This window comes from Rhipicephalus microplus, chromosome X, assembly GCF_043290135.1.
Source record: "Rhipicephalus microplus isolate Deutch F79 chromosome X, USDA_Rmic, whole genome shotgun sequence".
Lineage (NCBI taxonomy): Eukaryota > Metazoa > Arthropoda > Arachnida > Ixodida > Ixodidae > Rhipicephalus > Rhipicephalus microplus.
This window is the reverse complement of record NC_134710.1, coordinates 380,337,417-380,351,140: the sequence shown is the minus strand read 5'-3', so window position 1 is coordinate 380,351,140 and position 13,724 is coordinate 380,337,417. Positions and strand designations below refer to the sequence as shown.

At 45.8% G+C, this 13,724-nt stretch overlaps 1 pseudogene; it reads right to left on the bottom strand.

Moving 5' to 3' along the window:
* Positions 1–9,323: 9,323 nt before the first annotated feature.
* Positions 9,324–9,901, bottom strand: LOC142777321 (protein argonaute-4 pseudogene; annotated as a pseudogene).
* Between the last annotated feature and the right edge of the window lie 3,823 nt (positions 9,902–13,724).

Here is a 13,724-nt window from a genome sequence, read left to right as displayed (position 1 = left end):
AGAACCTCATGCCAGTGGTATCAACAAGGGGAGTATGGATGCTGCGATTGAAGCACAACTGTGTGAGGAGAGAACAAACACTAGTAACGAAAAACAAAGTTTTGTTAAAGGGTGAAGCAATCTTCATATTTTACAATGTGGGAATCGAGAGCAACCGCCACCCTGGCGCCTGTTTACCCAGCTAGCACGTGTGGCAGAACCACGGGGCCCCGAGTGCAGTGGCCCGCCGTTATTTGGCAGTATGGCTGCCGTGGCTATGCCGCCAGGCCTTTTGTCTGGTGAAAGCTGCACGCCAGCTTGTCAGAGCGGAACCACGTGTTCGGACATGTCCAAGCGAAGTGCTCGCTTACCCTCAGGCGGGTCACATGGGCACGCTAGCACACGTCACTGCGCTTTGCCTGTCCCTGCTGGCTGCCTGTGACATCCCCTCTCCCCAGAGCTTGCTTCTACCTGACGCTGGCTTGCTGTGAGATGCTCTCAGGCTGGCACGAGAGGTTTATGCCCACAACAAACATGTATTTGCCAATCAATTTTATTTAGGTGCAATCTGCAAAGATTGTACGGCCTCTGAATTATGGTGGTGCAATTTTAATTTTTGCTGTCCACGGTGTTTCGAGCTACATTTCATTGTGGGCGAATGCGTGGAGTGCTGTGTCCGACCAGCAAATTATCCTGCGGGAGGATACGGCCCACGTTTAATGCCATACTCATCCCTCGGTACCTGTGGAAATGATGTGCTGAGCAAGGACGTCCGAGGACTTATGTCTAGATAACACCCCGGGACAACTGCAGTTCAGAGTAGTGTACTCACTGCACGCATCTTTACAAATCAGCAATCCTGGGACCTGGTTTCCATCGTCACGACACGGCATGCCTAGCATATTTCATGTTATCGGTAAGCACATGGCCAAGCCATCTTTCACAATGCTCATAAACGATTACAGGTAAGGTTGATTAATCATAGATTAAAGCAAAACATAGTCTACATAGTGTCCATAAAATTTTGGTACTTATCGCCACATTTGGTGCTCATTTTGTACAGTGCAATAATATTTTACCATGACCATTAATTAAATTGCAATGGCATAATTTTAGCATGACTAGACGTTAATTCATGGGAACGAAGCCCACGAACAACACAATCAATGTACACTTGACGAGAACTGCGTATAGGTAAGGCAAACAATGCTGCAAATATGAAAAATAAGCTGCTTCTTGCTTTGCGGTACGCATCACAGATTTTTCCGCTAAACTCTTGCCAGGTGGTAAAGGAGCCCTCGTGGTTCTCATACTTCGATTTTTACACTGATATGCCATGTCATACAGCCTCGACGTGGCCTCAGCAAGGAACTTTTCATTCACTCTGCAAATAAACAAATCCCCATCGGAAGCCAGTGCAAGACATTTTTCCACTGAAACAAGTGACACACGCTTGATTTCAGCAGTAGATTCAACTTTAACAAAATGGTAGGGTTCATCCTTGCAGAACACCTCAAGCATGTTGTGCTTCACAATGTACACCTGAACAGAGAGCACTGTCTCCTTTAGGCATGCACACTGTTCATGCCCCTGTGAGCAGTACACACTAATGTCCCGAAGGCGGCCAAACAACCCATTGATAATGACGAATGAATTTACCCTTCGCGATCTGTCCAGATCCGCAGTGCAATATGCAACGTTTCCGATGCTCATCTTTCGAAAATGAGTGCCATCCGCACTTCGCACTGCTTTACCATAGAATGTAGTGGTCCCATTCTGCACAGATCGTTTTCTCAATTTGTAGCCCTTCATTTGTGCCTTGAACAAATTCTGAGTGTACGCATTTTCTCTTGCAACATTACTCCAAAGCGTAGGCAAGGCTTGCATGAGGAAGAACTTGTCAATAATCTGTTTTTCGGGGTACCTGGTCCCTTTGACCATTTTCACAAGCTTTCCATTCATAGATTCAAATCCGAACATTGAATGTGCCCACAGTGGACCCCAATGCTTCACTGTGTCAACAAGGTGAAGCAGCAGATGCCCATTGTATGTCATGTTTGTTATGCCATATAGCTCCTGGTACTCTTTGACAAACTTTACCATTTCATTTTTCATAATGTTGAGCCTGTCAAGGGCTACGCAATCGCTCAACAAGTAGTACATTATGTCAAAGAATGAGACCCAGTGGCGGTAATTCTTTTCTGGAACATACCCAGCCAACACAATTGGCGAATAAAACAACAACCAATTCCGCCAGTCAGCACATTTCCAGTGTTTCAGGTCATTCAGTGATCTTGGAAGCCTTGATATTTCCCAGATTGGTTGCAGGCTGAGCAGCTTCTCGTTCAATTCACTCAAGTGAAGGTGAAGCTTAAAACTACGACACCTCTTAGAGTTTAGCCACAGCAACGTCGTAGCTTTTACAAAACCTCCACACACAGCATGCATGTAGTCAACCACAAAGCCAGTAGGAAAGTCAAAGTGGTTCAGCAGCGTGAGGACACTTGTAGCCTTTATGCCACGGCTCACTTGCTCTTGCTTTCTTCTGGATTTTTGGGCATGATGCTGAAATGACTCATTAGTACGGAGCTTTATAGCAGAAGTGGAGACTGGGTAGACACGGCAATGCCCATTACCCTTTGCAATGACATCTCCAGGATGTCCCGAAATATCTGTCCCGAAATATCTGTCCCGAACTGTCATATCTGTGAACTGTCCCGAAATATCTTAGTGGCGATTGTTTTTTTTTCATGCGAGTGCCATTTAAACTTAACGAAATGTTGAAAAGCCAGGAACGAAAAGACGATTTGCTATAAATGCACCATTCCACGCATTTCTTCAATATTTCCTTTCTCGCGTTTTTCGAGAATTGTATCGTTGTTTATATCAGGTTTTTAACACTTCGACAATTTTTCACGCAAAAAAATTGTTAATCAAATCCACAAAATATTTTGACAAGACCTTTGATAAAACTAGTGTTTTACCTGTGTGGAGTGCAAAGGCCCTTAAATAAAGTTCTTAAAGTAGTGAAAGCGCCACTTTGGCCCATGTTAAGCCGTCTGTTGCACAAGGTGGTCTAAGAAAAAAATAAACAGAAAAGCGCGCATGATCGAGAATCGTATAGCTTTGTCTAGATAAGCTTGATAAGACTTTTTTATTTTGCATAACGAAAAAAATTTGATCTTTAGCCCCACTGCATTGTCTTTTCCCATAGGGACAATACAAACTTGCCAAATTTGCTGCCTAAAAATGAGGTATATAGTCTATACCTAGCACATCGTTTACAATTTCTTTTGTCAGCACGTCATATTGCTTACGACACATCTAGGTAATATTAAACAGAAGTAGAATATCCAAGTGCTATTGGGTTATGCGAAAACTCTCTCGATGGTGAGTCGCCTTAAATACTGAGTTGCTTACGCACATGACAGGCGGCAGTGGCGGCGCGCAACTAAGCTACAAAAATCGGCTGCTGTCGTGGTATAGCAGCTGTAACGGTGCATGTTACATTTCCGACACATCATACTTTAGCCTATATCTGATGTGGAAAAAAGAAACATAAAACGCCAGGGCCTGCTCGGAAGGCGCGCAGCGCAGTCACAGCGAATGTTAGAAGAGCGGCCTTTCAGATACTTTTATAAACACTCATTTGGTAACTGCTGCAAGCACACGTGATTGATACCGGCATTAATATTTTTGGGGCACTAGGCCAGCATTCGCTATTCTATTTTTCACCATGTTTCTGAGAAGCGTGGTATCTGCTTAAATATAGTGAGGAATTTGGTGCCAATTTTCATGCAGTAGCTGACGACGATTAGGAATTATGCCTGAAGTGGGTTTGCACCCCAGTTAATGGCCGAACAAGAACAAGCTTTTGTAATGGGTAGGAGCATTGGACGACCCACTTGTTACGCTACTGCGCTAGCACCCAGCGTACCCGGGTTCGAGCTCCACTGTGTTATTGGTACTAGGTTTTTTCTAATTTCGCGCAATGTGGCTACGAACACCGGTGACGGCGGACAACTATATACGGCGCTGCGCGAGACACGAGTTGTGATCTCGTAACAGCTCTTGCGGTAAAATAGCGAGACATGTCATGTCTGTAGGGTTTCGGAAGACTTTACGAAAGGCGTGCATTTATGCGTGTCTTCCCCCTGCGTGCCAGCCACTGAGCTTTGCCTGTGCTTAAAATTCCGTTGCAAACTGACCAGGCTTCATGTCGAGAAAGGAATCGGGTCAACGTGTTCAATAAAGCGTTTTCAAGCCCCAAAAAGAAACAACCAGGCATCACACCATGCGAATTGCGTTGCGGGCACGTCGGTCGCTGCATGCCTTCATCCCACTGCAAATTGTCAGCCAAAATTTTTCATCATCTGTAGCCACCACACCAACAAGTGCGCGCTATAGTCTCGCAAGTGCCTCTCACTTCTCCGCACAATGACAAATAATGACGCAGTCGGTAGTTGCCAGCTTGATCTCTGTACACACGGAAAATTGGTCAAAGCCTTATTGAACGTTCTGATACGCTAGCATTTCCGCTCTTTTATTTTTAGTATTTTTTCGAGCGTCACTTTTCTCATCGCTTTCTTTTCGATCTTCCATATTTTCCCTCCCGTTATAGTGCACGGTAGCAAACCAAGTGCTACAATCCTGGTTGACCAAATTTACTCTCTCAATTTATTCGGTCTCTCTCTCTGTGGTGAAACAAGGTACCTATTCATCGTCTGTAAAGCATATAAGTATACATTCGTGTATATTCTTGCGGCAAGCGACGTAGTAAAAATTATGCCCTATAGTCCTTCGTAATGAGCAGTTCTGGACGCAATTCGCATTGTGCGACTCCTTGAGGTTATTTTACTCTTCTAGAACGGTACGTTTGCTCCGTTAACAATTATTGCTCGCCAGATATGACGCCTGAATTGTGTATTTTTGCGATGAAATTTCAGGCACCGATGCAGCTCTGTGGAAAACAAAAACCAGGCCTACCGCGTAAAGCGCAGCGCCATTTTTAATAATTAATGATGATTGTTAGGGTTCAACGTCCCAAAACCACGCTATGACGAGAGACGCCGTATTGGAGGGCTCCGGAAGTTTCGACCTCCTGCGGTTCTTTTACGTGCACCTAAATCAAAGCACACCAGCCTCAAGCACTGTCGCCTCTATCGGAAATGCAGCCGCCGCAGCAGGTATTCGATCCCGCGACCTGCAGGTCTGCAGCCGAGTGCCCTAGCTACTAGACCACCGTGGCTCAGTAACTTTCCCCAACTTCAGGCTCTTTTCTTTAGCGCCTATGCGCCGCACACAGGCAAAATACGCAATGCAGAAAAAAAGTGCATTTTATGGAAAGTTTTCAAAAAATGTTATGAGCATTTGATCGCCGATTTCGTTTTGTAGCGAAGTTGCTTCGTAAAAATATTGTAGAGCTGTGTGTGTAACGTTCTTAGCTTTTTTGTTTCAGAACAATTAGTTTTTGTAGAGCGCTGCGAGTGTGAGAGTTGGCGTGGAATGACCTCGCTAATCCCATTGTTGCTTCGCCTGTCTGCTTTCAATTTATTCATTTTAGTCATGCAGTAGCTGAGACAAAACCAGGAGATATATTTCAAGAACTCATTGCGCAGGATGGTCAGAAGTATATACAGAAGTTGCGTAATATCAAACCACTTCAGTACTTATCTCAACCCTCATGGCATCGCATTCGTAAACCCGCTGGTTTGCTTGTTGACGAAGTATACCCATGACATCCTTTATGAGGGATTAGCAAATACCTGGGTACCTTCATAAAGTTTCGGATTAGCAAAGAATAGGCTGATTGGCTCAGTCACGTTTCATCCTATTGAAGGGTGGTGGTGTGGTCCTCGCGATTTTTTTGCTGCTTGCGTCGTTAATGAAGATGCAAGGAGCGCTACTCATAGATATTCCTGTGCAGGTAGGCCTGGCATGTTTTGACGCAATGGCAGGCATATCGCCCACTGAGAGAGCTGTTTCTGGGGCTTCAGTCAATATGTACAGGAACGACCTGCCTCTGAACGGGGAAAATGATCGCCAGCATGAGAGCCAGTGATAGTCCAAGTGAATCATTTATACAATAAAAATGATAATAAAAATTTAGTTGAGCATTGCAAAATTCAGTTAGCCATGAAGATAGTTAATTCAAACCAAAGGAAAAGGGCCACATACACCCTGTAGGCACAATCGAGTAGCTGTAGGTCGAAAACTGACGTTTCATCAATACCCAAATACTAGGCTAGAAAGGTTTTTCGTTTTCACGCGCAATATATAAGTCAGAATAGTGCGGGCTCATGGAATGTAAAACGTCTACAGGCCTGCAGCAAATACTGCTTGGAAAACGGGGTTTGGGGTGTGGGTACGTTTGCGGCAGTATTTTACAGTAGTGTGCAGTAAGTTCTACAGAACTGACTGTACACTACTGTAACTTGGGGAAAGTTACTGAGCCACGGTGGTCTAGTAGCTAGGGCACTCGGCTGCAGACCTGCAGGTCGCGGGATCGAATACCGGCTGCGGCGGCTGCATTTCCGATAAAGGCAAAAGTGCTTGAGGCTGGTGTGCTTTGATTTAGGTGCACGTAAAAGAACCGCAGGAGGTCGAAATTTCCGGAGCCCTCCAATACGGCGTCTCTCATCATAGCGTGGTTTTGGGACGTTGAACCCTAACAATCATCATTAATTATTAAAAATGGCGCTGCGCTTTACGCGGTAGGCCTGGTTTTTGTTTTCCACAGAGCTACGTTGGTGCCTGAAATTTCATCGTAAAAATACACAATTCAGGCGTCATATATGGCGAGCAATAATTGTTAACGGAGCAAACGTACCGTTCTAGAGGAGTAAAATAACGACAAGGAGTCGCACAATACGAACTGCGTCAAGAACTGCTCATTACGAAGGACTATAAGGCATAATTTTTTCTACGTCGCTTGCCGCAAGAATATACACGAATGGATACTTATATGCTTTACAGACGATGAATAGGTACCTTGTTTCACCACAGAGAGAGAGACCGAAAAAATTGAGAGAGCAAATTTGGTGAACCAGCATTGTAGCACTTGGTTTGCTACCGTGCACTATAACGGGAGGGAAAATACGGAAGACCAGAAAGAAAGCGATCAGAAAAATGGCGCTTGAAAAAATACTAAAAATAAAAGAGCGGAAGTGCTAGCGTATCAGAACGTTCAATAAGGCTTTGACCAATTTTCTGTGCGTACAGAGATCAAGCTGGCAACTACCGACTACGTCATTTTTCGTCATTGTGCGGAGAAGTGAGGGGCACTTGCGAGACTTATAGTGCGCACTTGTTGGTGTGGTGGCTCCAGATGATGAAAAGTTTTGGCTGACAATTTGCAGTGGGATGAAGGTATGCAGTGACCGACCTGCCTGTAACGCAATTCGCATAGTGTGACGCCTGGTTATTTTGTTTTTTGGTGCTTCCAAACGCTTTATTGGACACGTTGACCCGACTGCTTTCCCGAAGTGAAGCATGGTCAGTTTGCAACGGAATTTTAAGCACAGGCATAGCTCAGTGGCTGGCACGCAGGGGGATGACACACGTAAATGCACGCCTTCCCTAAAGTCTTCCGCAACCCTACAGACATGACATGTCTCGCTATTTTACCGCGAAAGCTGTTACGAGATCACAACTCGGGTCTCGCGCAGCGCCGTATATAGTTGTCTGCCGCCACCAATATTCGTAGCCACATCGCGCGAAATTAGAAAAAACCTAGTACCAATAACACAGTGAAGCTTAAACCCGGGTCCACTGGGTGCTAGTGCAGTAGCGTAACGAGTGGGTCGTCCAATGCTCCTACCCATTACAATAGCTTGTTCTTGTTCGGCCATTAACTGTGGTGCAAACCCACTTCAGGCATAATTCCTAATTGTCGTCAGCCACTGCATGAAAAATTGGCACCAAATTCCTCACTATATTTAAGCAGATACCACGCTTCTCAGAAACATGGTGAAAAATAGAATAGCGAATGCTGGCCTAGTGCCCCAAAAATATTAATGCCGGTATCAAGCACGTGTGCTTGCAGCAGTTACAAAATGAGTGTTTATAAACGTATCTGAAAGGCCGCTCTTCTAACTTTCGCGTTGACTGCACTGCGCGCCTTCCGCGCAGGCCCTGGCGTTTTATGTTTATTTTTTCCACATCAGATCTTAGGCTAAAGTATGATGTGTCGGACAAATAACATGCACCGTTACAGCTGCTATACCACGACAGCAGCCGATTTTCGTAGCTTAGTTGCGCGTCGCCACTGCCGCCTGTCATGTGCGTAAGCAACTGAGTAATTAACGTGACTCACCATTGAGAGAGTTTTCGCATAACCCAATGGCACTTGGATATTCTACTTCTGTTTAATATTACCTAGATGTGTCGTAAGCAATATGACGTGCTGACAAAAGAAATTGTAAACGATGTGCTAGGTATAGACTATATACCTCATTTTTAGGCAGCAAATTTGGCAAGTTTGTATTGTCCCTATGGGAAAAGACAATGCAGTGGGGCTAAAGATCAAATTTTTTTCGTTATGCAAAATAAAAAAGTCTTATCAAGCTTATCTAGACAAAGCTATACGATTCTCGATCATGCGCGCTTTTCTGTTTATTTTTTTCTTAGACTACCTTGTGCAACAGACGGCTTAACATGGGCCAAAGTGGCGCTTTCACTACGTTAAGAACTTTATTTAAGGGCCTTTGCACTCCACACAGGTAAAACACTAGTTTTATCAAAGGTCTTGTCAAAATATTTTGTGGATTTGATTAACAATTTTTTTGCGTGAAAAATTGTCGAAGTGTTCAAAACCTGATATAAACAACGAAACAATTCTCGAAAAACGCGAGAAAGGAAATATTGAAGGAATGCGTGGAATGGTGCATTTATAGCAAATCGTCTTTTCGTTCCTGGCTTTTCAACATTTCGTTAAGTTTAAATGGCACTCGCATGAAAAAAAAAACAATCGCCACTAAGATATGTCGGGACAGTTCTGTAGAACTTGGTGTATATGTTTGTAATTTGTTTTCATTTTTCTGAGCGAAATTCATGTTTGTCGAGTGCTACGTTGGAGACCTTTGGGGTGGAATGACCCAAGTTTAATTCAGTTTTATTACCCCAGGCCAACACAAGTCTAAAACATTTTTTAGGTTTATAAAACTAGTGTGTTCCTGACGGTCACATCAGCGGAGAAACAGCACGCATGAAACATTAACTCCAACTACGGCAACCGCAGAAATTAAACGAAAGTCCACATAATTGCTATGGGAATAATAAAAAAAACCTTTCTCGTAAGTTCATGCCACAGCATGCGTTAGCAGAAGGCTAAAGCAGTCCCTACGTCTACACGGAAAGAATCAAAGCACATACCGCAGCAATGGAGAAATCGCTGTTACTACTGTGGTGGGTGAGGCTGGCACCGAGGAAAATAACTGGCTCCTTGAAAACCAGGGGTCGGTCTCCAGGCTTGACAATGCAGTTGATGCCGCCCAGCTTGGCATTTATCTTCACGATCAGATTGTTGAGGGTCCGCTTTTTCAGCTTTAGGAGGCTTTCGTAATTTACACACTGCGTGGCCACACCCATTAGCGTATTTCCGACTCGCTTGACCTTGGCGTAGATGGGCGTCTTGCCGGGCAGCACGATGATGACGAGATTCGGACACGCGAACCTGGTCTTCAGATAACGAAACGCTGGCTCCACCTCGTCGACCTTCATCAAATAAGTATGCGTGCAGGGCTGGGGAGCGATGCACATGCCAGCGTCAGGGGCCATTGTTTACAGCTTCAGAATGAACCGGTTCAATGTGTCAAATCCACATCTTTGCTTTGACGTGAAGCATATCAGGGCCCAGGTGTTCAACACGGCTGCACTGTAGAACGTCTTGCCCCTCATGTCCCACACACCGTTCTGGGGTATCGCTAACTGCTCAGTCGCGCAGCCATACAGCAAGTTCGGAGATGGCAGGACGTGACCAGTTACGTTCATCATAGAGTTGGAGATGGAAACGCCGAATTACTTCTTGTACGGATGCGTTCTTCAGTTTGCTTTCCACATCAGTGCTTCGATTTCGCTCTCCCCCGCAGGGGCGCCTGCGCAAGTAGGCGTTTGGTGTGTAGCGACACCACGGACCCGAGCTAACGGGGGAGTTTATACGCCCTCCCACGCCTAGCCGTGCGTGGCTTTGCAGTGTCCGGGGAAAAGGGGATCCTGGGGGTTGAGCTGACGCTGGTTGATTGGACCTTTAAGGCCCCCCCGGCAGAGGCAACACACCCCTTTGGCCCTGGCTTCACGTAGACGGCACCCCCGGATTGACCCGCCTGGGGGAATCGGCAGTCGCCTTTTCCTGTCTCCCCCTCACATCTTCGTCTTTTCTCTTACTTTAAATATTTCCTGTCCTCTACTCTCTTCCGTTGACTTCCGTGTTTCCTGGCGGCAAGGGTTAAACCTGTGTGGCTATCCTGCCTTGAATACACCATATTCGGTTATAGTGGGGGTGTACAGCTGGCGTCTGCAGGGCCTGTAGCCTGCAGCGTCCCCTTGTAGGACTCTATGATGGGTGGCAGGCGCCGCTGCCGAAATTAAACCTCTTCTTATGGCTAGTTCCTTCCCCCCACTCCCTGATCGCCCTCAGAAAAGAGGGCGCACCGAAGAAGTATTCCAGTTTTTTGGACACCAGAGAGTATCCTTTCCTCGATTCCACGTTATCCACACTGACACACCCGGCAAATCAGTGAGAACAATTTCACCTTTTCTTGTTTCAAAGTCTTTGACAGAAATCTTCGGCCCAGGGTATAAAGCATCGAGAATGGCAAGTGGTGACATCCTGTTGGAGCTCCGCGACCAAAAACAGAATGAAAAATTGTCTAATCTAAAGAAATTCGCAGATACCAAATTAATAGTAACCCCACACCGAACCATGAACACCAGCCATGGCGTTGTTTCAGATGGTGACCTGTTAGGGCTTACAAAGGCTGAACTCTTGGAGGGTTTTAGTGAACAGAATGTCATCAACGTGAAGCGAATTAGGATGAGGCGTGATGGCAAAGAAATCCAGACTAAGCACCTCATACTCACCTTCAATTCAAGTGTACTGCCCGACTCCGTTGAGGCTGGGTATATCAGGCTTCAAGTGAGGCCATATATACCAAACCCTCTCCGATATTTCAAATGCCAGCGGTTCGGCCATAGTTCACAGAACTGCCGAGGCCGCCTAACTTGCGCGAAATGCAGTGCTGAAGAACACACATCAGATGCCTGTGAAAACTCTCTTCACTGTGCAAACTGTAATGGGGAGCTTGCCGCGTACTCGCGGTCATGCTCATGCTGGAAGAAAGAAAAGGAAATTGTCACAATTAAAGTAAAAGAAAACATTTCATTTAAGGAGGCACGAAGGCAGGTGTCCTGCCTACCAGAAACCAGCTTTGCCGAAGTGGCGCGTCAGGGGGCAGCGCCACAACGGCCCCCGGCGCCTGTCTGGCACACGCGTAGTGAGTCAGCAGTGACGCCATCCGCCTCCTCGGCGGTTGCAGCCAGTGCTGCTCCGCCATCCAAGAAAGACCCACCAATTTCCGAGCTGGGGGCCGCGAAGGTCTCGTCTTTTGAGGCGAGGCCCTCAAAACAAATGCAGCGCTCGCAAGAGCGCGTGTCCAGCGCCTCGCAAGAGACAATGGACACAACACCGATCATGAGGGCGCAGCCAGCGCCTAAGGATCGGCGCGACTCCGTCGACCGATCCAAAAAAGAAAAATCTCGTGTCTTGGCCCCTGTAAAGGGTCCGTGAGCTTACTTTCGATCCTTGAGCACACAGCACAAAACACATCTAAAATGGATACACAGATCTTACAGTGGAATGTGCGAGGACTTCTCCATAACCTCGATGATATTAGAGAACTTCTTAATAAACATACTCCAAAGGTGCTGTGTGTTCACGAAACACATCTCAAGTCCACACAAACATTCTAAAGCATTATGGCATCTTCCGGAAAGACCGTGACGACGCTGCCGCTTCGTCGGGCGGTGTCGCTATAATAGTTGATAAAGGTGTGGCCTGTAAGCAATTAAACCTCCGAACTTCTCTTGAGGCAGTTGCTGTCCGAGCAGTGCTGTTCGGGAAGCTACTAACAATTACCTCTAGTTACATTCCCCCGTGCTATCAACTTTCAAAGACACAATTTCAAAGCTTCATTGATTAACTTCCTCCGCCATATATAGTCGTTGGTGATCTAAATGCACATAATCCCCTATGGGGCGACTCTCGTTTAGATGCGCGGGGACGCCTAATAGAACACTTTCTGTTTTCGTCAGGTGCATGTCTACTAAACCAAAAAAACAACGTATTATAGCACTACACACAACACATACTCTTCTATAGACCTGAGTATTGTCTCGAGTGCTATAATTCCATATCTGGTTCGTTCTCAAGAACCCTTTTGGGAGTGACCACTTCCCGGTTATGTTAAAGTTAACAAAAGAAGATACATGCTCGCCTGACTTTCCTCGCTGAAACAGCAAGTCAGCCAACTGGGAACTGTTTCGAGAAATTACATTTTTAGACGGAGTTGAGATTGCTGATTTCAATATAGACGATGCTGTAGCATACCTAACAGGTTTTATTATTGACGCTGCAGTGAAATGTATCAAGCAAACCAACGGAATGACCAATAAACGTCGCATCTCATGGTGGAACGACGATTGTTGGAAAGAGCGCGCAATAGACAAAATAAAGCTTGGAGACTACTCCGAAATTACCCAAAGGCTGAAAACCTCAACAATTTCAAACAGGTTAAGTCCCAAGCCAGAAGAACGCGTCGTCTTGCAAAGAAAGAAAGTTGGAATAGGTACATCTCCGGTATAAATTCTTACACCAACGAAACGAAGGTTTGGAATAGGGTAAACAAGTTAATTGGTCGGGAGTCACAACCCCTACCTTTGGTAAGTAGCCGAGGGGAGAGCTTGGAGGAGCAGGCGGACTGCCTTGGCGAACACTTTGAATACGTCTCAAGTGCATGGCACTACACAGAAACGTTCTTAAGATTCAAAGAACGCGAAGAGCGGCAACTCCTTAAATCTAAACGTCCATCCAGGGAGGCTCACAACTGCCCACTTTCATTATCTGAACTTAAGGCATCTCTTGTGTACTGCAACAACTCGGCGCCAGGTGGCGATCGTATAACATACGAAATGATCAAGTATCTTCACCCAGAAGCACTAAAAACGCTCCTAACCTTCAATACCATGTGGGAAGCTGGATATATTCCATTGTCATGGAAAGAAGCGATAGTCATCCCGGCACTCAAACAAGGCAAAGACCCGTCCTTGGCCGCCAGCTACAGGCCAATAGCGTTAACAAGCTGTTTATGCAAACTATATGAGAAAATGTTAAACCGGCGCTTAACCCACTTCCTAGAAAGTAACAGTATACTAGACCCCCTTCAGTGTGGTTTCAGAGAGGGGAGGTCGACAATAGACCACCTTGTTCGCATAGAGACATACATGAGAGATGCATTTATTCATAGGCAGTTTGTACTTTCGGTATTCTTAGACCTGGAGAAAGCGTATGATACCACATGGCGATTCGAGATCTTACGCGATCTTGCCGCCATGGGCAGCCATGGGAACATGCTAAACACAAATAAAAGTTATCTGTCTAACCAAACCTTTCGCGTAAAAGTGGGAAATGCTCTCTAGATTATTTACCCAAGAGACTGGTGTTCCGCAAGGGGGCGTGCTTAGTTGCACCC